Here is a 6000-nt window from a genome sequence, read left to right on the forward strand (position 1 = left end):
TACCCTATTATACCGGCAATCTTTGCAACAGAAATTACAATCAGTGACCACAGCTCGGTGTAGCCTACCTTGGCATTCTGGTTTGACCTTTGGTGTGTCTTAGCCCCAAATAGCTTGAGAGCCTCTGGTCTTAATTAATACCATAGCTACGGAGATTCTACAAGTATTAAATAAAACTTGTGTTCCCTTTGAGTTTGTCTGTGTTTTTAATTTGACAGAAGTCCTATGTATTGCTCTTGGGTGCTCCTTGTTGGTGCCCCCCCCCCACAATCCCAATCCTCCCCCACCTTTCTTATGCAGCCCTTGCCACTTAATCTACTAAACCCCTCTTCTACTGCACTTTTACCCCCTCCCCCCATAAATGCACAAATAGGCTGACACCAGACATAATTTCACTGCATTTCTTACATCCAGTAACTATATGCATGTGACAATAAACTTCCCTGTATCCCTGTACTTGATTGATATTGGGGATGATTGATATAACCACAAACATATTTTTAGGCCATTAGCCACGGCCATCTTTCACAGTCCTGGACCGTGAGTTTGCTGCATATTGTTATCATGCATAAAACTATTTTTACAGCAGTGGTCATAAAAGCAGCATTCGGTCCGAGGGCCATGCACTCGGGACACCACTGCTCAGACTCGATAGTGGACTGGACGCTACTACGAAGTGAGAAATAGTGCGTGGGCGGCGGCGGGAATTCCACTCGTGGCCCAGAATTTCAGGTGGAATGGTCAGAATGCTAAGAGTTCTGACCACATATCAGGCAGCTCAGCATGTTGACCTAGCAAGGCCATGACAGAAAAACATGTCCTCACACGCAGAAGGGAAAGCATCTACCCACATGAGCTTATCTTTGTTTAACAGGGAGAAGTTGATGGCCTGGAGTGTTCACACATCCCTGCTGTCCAGTTTCTCAGTCCTGTCCTTCATCATGACATATTTGTTGTCTCATATCTGGTTTTTGGATGCTATTTACTGTCTGACCTGTGGATTAACTGTCTTTGTTGGTGTTTGCGTAATAATGTGAGTTGTTTTGGACTTCTAAGAGCTTCGAGTGTTGTGATTGGGTCTCCCTTGTTCTCTGTAACAAGTAAGAATGGGATTGATCCGCTCATTGCTTGAGGAAATAAGACGCGTGGGGGAAGGACTCCCAGGTCAGGATTAGCCTACTGCTTGTCTGGGCCTAAATTACTACGAAGTCACAGAGCAGAAAGAAATCAACATCAAGTCTGTACTTGCGTAAGTTCACAAAGAGGTCTCGGAAACAGTTTGAAGCAGACAATTTTGGATGTTTAAAGAGAGATACGTCTCAGTAAACATCACCCTAGCTGTTTACCCAAATACAACTGAGCTCCTTTACTGCACATCCCTGTCTTTGGCCTAGGCCTCTGCGCAGTTTGCATAATCTCTGTGGCCTCTATCTTGACTCATATTTACCTCCTGCTGTGGACTCTGTGCAGTAGAGCCAGTGGAGCTGTCAGGGGTTTCCCTGTTGTGTTGTGCTCTCTGACCTCGGTGCTTTCTCTGTCTGATGGAAAGGAGCCTGTCAAATGAGATCATCAATTGTGTTCCCTCAACTTTTCCCACAAATGCGTCATGCTGGATGGATGCTGACAAGTCGTCTTTTTTCAGGCAAGTTAGTGTCCTTCCTGCAATAGTCGTGATGCAACCCTACGGAGCACGTGGATCCTTACAAATTAGGCAATAATCATTAGTCAAAGAAGTTGTCATATGCGCATTCAATGCGGCATTCCACAACTCAAATTGTTATTGCACACTAGGCTGACATGAGTGATGACCAAGAGGGGAAGCCACACCTCTCCAACAACAGAGGTAATAGGTAAGGTCCACAACTGACACACCTTTATTTTCAGAGGGCGAGAGTTTCACAGTTGCCCTTCTTTCTGGACCTGTGCTTGTTTGGGAGCCTCTCATGACGCCCTGGACTTTGTGTGCCAGTTAGTGTGGCACCTCTCTGAACTGCCGCTTGTTTGACTTGGATATGCACCAATATGTACTATACTTGCATGTGGCGGAGGCCTATGGCTAGAGGTGACTGGCAAGCAGAGGTGGAAAAAGTACGAAAATATTGTACTCAAGTAAAAGTACCAATACTTTGATGAAATATTACTCAAGTACAAGTTAAAATACCGATCTGAAAATTTACTCAAGTAAAAGTAAAAAGTAGTTCATTTAAAATGTACTTTAAGTAAAAGTTACTTAGTTACTTTTTTTTTGGGTGGGGTACCAGAACAACCAGTTTTACCAGAGACTTTCTAATGAGGAGATACAGCACTCAACTGTTGTAAAACGTGGCAAAACGTCGACATGTGAATACATTGAGCCAATCATGTGGTGTGTTGTGAATACATTGAGCCAATCATGTGGTGTGCTGTGAAGACATCGTGCCAATCATCTGTTGTGATCTCGTCGCTGGAGCAAGATTGGTGTCGTGAAACCTTACGCACACGCATTTCTGCAGAAATAGATGCCCGATAAGTGCCCAAAAGCGTTGCAATATGGGCCGAAAGTGGAAATATTTGCCTAAAAGGACTTTGGTCCTAGCTCGAGTTGCTGCAGCCAGCAGCTAAGGCAGCCATGTTCATGCTCCCAGTGTGTAGCGCTCGAGCTCAACTCAACTCGAGCTAGGTAAAACCGATTGTTTCAGTTTTGTTCATACCGACAGTACTCGGTGACGTTGAGAAATGTCAAAAATTTGAAAAATCACCGGAGTTCTCCTTTAAGTTTGAGCAGTAGTTGATTTTCAAAGTTAGTTGCACTCATCCTTGGTCACTTTGCAGTGAACAGTAATCCAGCACAACTGAAAAGCCCCTCACAGGCAGCTGAGACAGGCAGGCCAATGTTGAGTTGCAGAGTTTTTTTTATATTTGGAAACGAGCAGAAGGTTCAGCAGATTAAAGGGTGTTGAACTGGGGGGAAAAGTGGGAAGTACTAGGACCCCAATGGAGGAGAGGGCCCGTGAAAGGTGGATTACGGGGGGCACAACATTTTCACCAGGCATTAGTAATAACTCAGGTAATCCACACATAAAAAATCCAAACAACTCCATAAGTAGAGTCATGTGTAATGAAGTGGAATAACACAGGGGAAAAGTATTGAACACGCTAAGAAAAAGCACTAAGGCAAGGAAAGGGAAGGAACGAGCTGGAATCTGTAAGTAGTTAGAGAGTAGTTATCCTTTCTATCTGTGCAAATTAATATAAGCTTAGTTAGAAGCCTACATATTGATGGGCTATAAAAAAGTTTTTCATTACCAAGGTGTCACACAGGAAACATTTCATGATGGATAAAACATCAATGAAACTGGTTACAGATGCATTTCAAAACTTCAGAATCTTCCAGTAAGCAGCATGGGAGCCATTATCTGCAAGTGGAAGGAACATCACTGCATCATCAACCAGCCATGCACAGGATCTCCTCACAATATTTCTGACCAGGGAGTCAGAAGGATAGTCAATTCCAAGAGCCAAGGACCACTTGGAGAAAGCTCCAAAAAGACTTGAAGGCAGCCAATTCAATTAAATTCAATTAAACAGTTCTGTAAGTAACTAAAGATCAGGATTCACAAGAGGGACCCCTGGGCCAAAATCACACCTGATACTGCGACTAATACGTTTTCTCATACAGGAAATGTCTTGAAGCTGTCATTACAAACAAAGGCTTTCCACAAAGTATTGAAGAAATTTCAGTAGGAACGTTCAATACTTTTTTCCTGTGTCATTCCAATTTTATTACACATAACTCTTATGTTTGGATTTTTTATATGTGTGTTAATATAATGTGTGGTGAAAATTTCGAATAGACTCACTGGAAGTTTAGGCTAATTAGGCTACTGAAAAAACATTTAAGTGTTCAAAACTTATTTCCACCATATATTTATTTTACCTGAATATTTTAACTTCCTTCCTTTAACTTCCTACTTTAAATGTCAAAATGAATGTCAGACGAAATGTAAAGTTTGACTGACTGTGATTTTGTATACAACATAGTGAAAACTGTCTAAGGTCACTCTCACTGTCCCTTGCTAAAGAGCTAAATGGTTTAGTCCGCCTGCACTCCATTCATTAGGTAGTCTACAGTATCTTTTGTTTATTTAGCTGAGCATCGCTAGTAGGCCTAGTGGACCGCTAATTGTTGTGTTGTTGGTGCAATGTCTTTCTCCAAGAAAGCCAAGTCAGGTTACCAAAAAAAAGTCCAAAACAGGAAAAAGAGAGACATTAAAATGAGGGGAAACAACTGCTAATCAACTTCTTTCCAAAGAAATGTGAGCATAAACGCCAAAACACGAAATCCCATGGTGTTTGCTTGAATATCTCCGCAATCATTAGTGCTAAAACGAACTGAGACAACCCATTGAAATAGTGGAAAATACATAGCCTAGACATGTAATCTGATGCATCTCGTGATCCAGCTCCATCTCCATCACTTTCAGAAAGACTGCATGGCGCTAGCTTGATTCATGTCCTGTTGTAGGCTAGCCTACATGCTGATCATTATCACTAGGCTAGTGGTTTAGGGCACGATTTTTTTTTCTCTCCCTTTCTGTTTCGTTAGTCTTAACTTTTTTTTTTTTTACTCAAGTAACGGATGGGATTTTTGATGTAGCGAAGTACAATACTTCACTCAAAATGTAATCAAGTAAAATTAAAATACCGATTTTATAAACTACTTAAATACAAAATACACAGAAAAACTACTCAATACAGTAACGTGAGTAAATGTATTTCCTTACTTTCCACCTCTGCTGGCAAGTTATGTTTAACTTGCAATATCAGTATTTCAGGTTTCTGAAGTTACATGCCTTTGTAGATTTGTAAGTTAATGCAAACCCAACATTCAGTAGTATTAACAATACTTTCTCACACCTGCTTTACAGTAGTTATCTAAGGAGTCCAATCTCTCTAAAATGTGTTGATTCACTTGTATTGAAGGCAAGGATGGTCTGTCTATTGTTTGATTGATATAGTCAATTGTTCAGTTTTTTCTTCATGATCAATACTTGGAGTCTCAGACATTTATTTTTCTTGATAAGCATCGTAACAAATAGCATTTTACAAAAGGCATGGATTATAGCTTAGTATAGCTAAGACTTGGGTGGAATAAAAACGGTCTGTCTACGTGAACAGGGTTTTATCCATAATCGATACAGTTTGATTAAGAGGAAAGATAGAAATAGAGATAGGGCTGTGGAGTGCGGAATGACGCGCGTAATTACCTTTCATGTGATGGATTAACTTTATTGATCCCCAAAGTTTGCTACTCTGGACAACATACAGCAACAAGAAAGCAACGAGACAATGACACTGCAGATCTGCAGCGTTTATCACACTTGTTTAACAAGTTTTATAGCATGCTGCACATAAATGTATAGATAACACGCCCTACTTGCATGTACATTGAAATTGGATAGACAGCTCAAAATGACCGTATGGTGTACACTTTTAAACCGTGGAGAGATTTACACACGTTATAGTAGGCAACAGCGGAACCCATAGCCAACGTCTACTTGATAAATTTGTTCCTACAAATTGTTGCATTGGCGCACATTGACAGAGACGCTTCACTGTGAATTATAATAATGATGGTCAATTTTGAATGAGGTTAAAGCTGCTTTCTTTTCTGTCTTTCAGAGAAATAACAACATATGATACTGGAAGTTACGTTGTCTTGTTGTGAAGTGAACTGCGCCCATCACTGCCACTGCATTTACCGACAGTATATTTTGGACTCATCGGAAGCGACTTGACTCCGTTGGAGCGCCTTTTAAACGGAAAACGGAATGACAGATGAAGTACATTTAGACATGTCGTCTAAACAGCACCTCATCCTTCAAAAACACACACACAGGATTAAAAAAGCAACATCGCGTGCTCTGAACGGTTTAATCATGTGTACGGGGGAACAACATTCTATGACACCTAGGTTACTGTATTCTCAAACTGCTGTAATTGCAGACTCCTAATGATATG

This window comes from Alosa alosa, chromosome 9 (genome assembly GCF_017589495.1).
Source record: "Alosa alosa isolate M-15738 ecotype Scorff River chromosome 9, AALO_Geno_1.1, whole genome shotgun sequence".
Lineage (NCBI taxonomy): Eukaryota > Metazoa > Chordata > Actinopteri > Clupeiformes > Clupeidae > Alosa > Alosa alosa.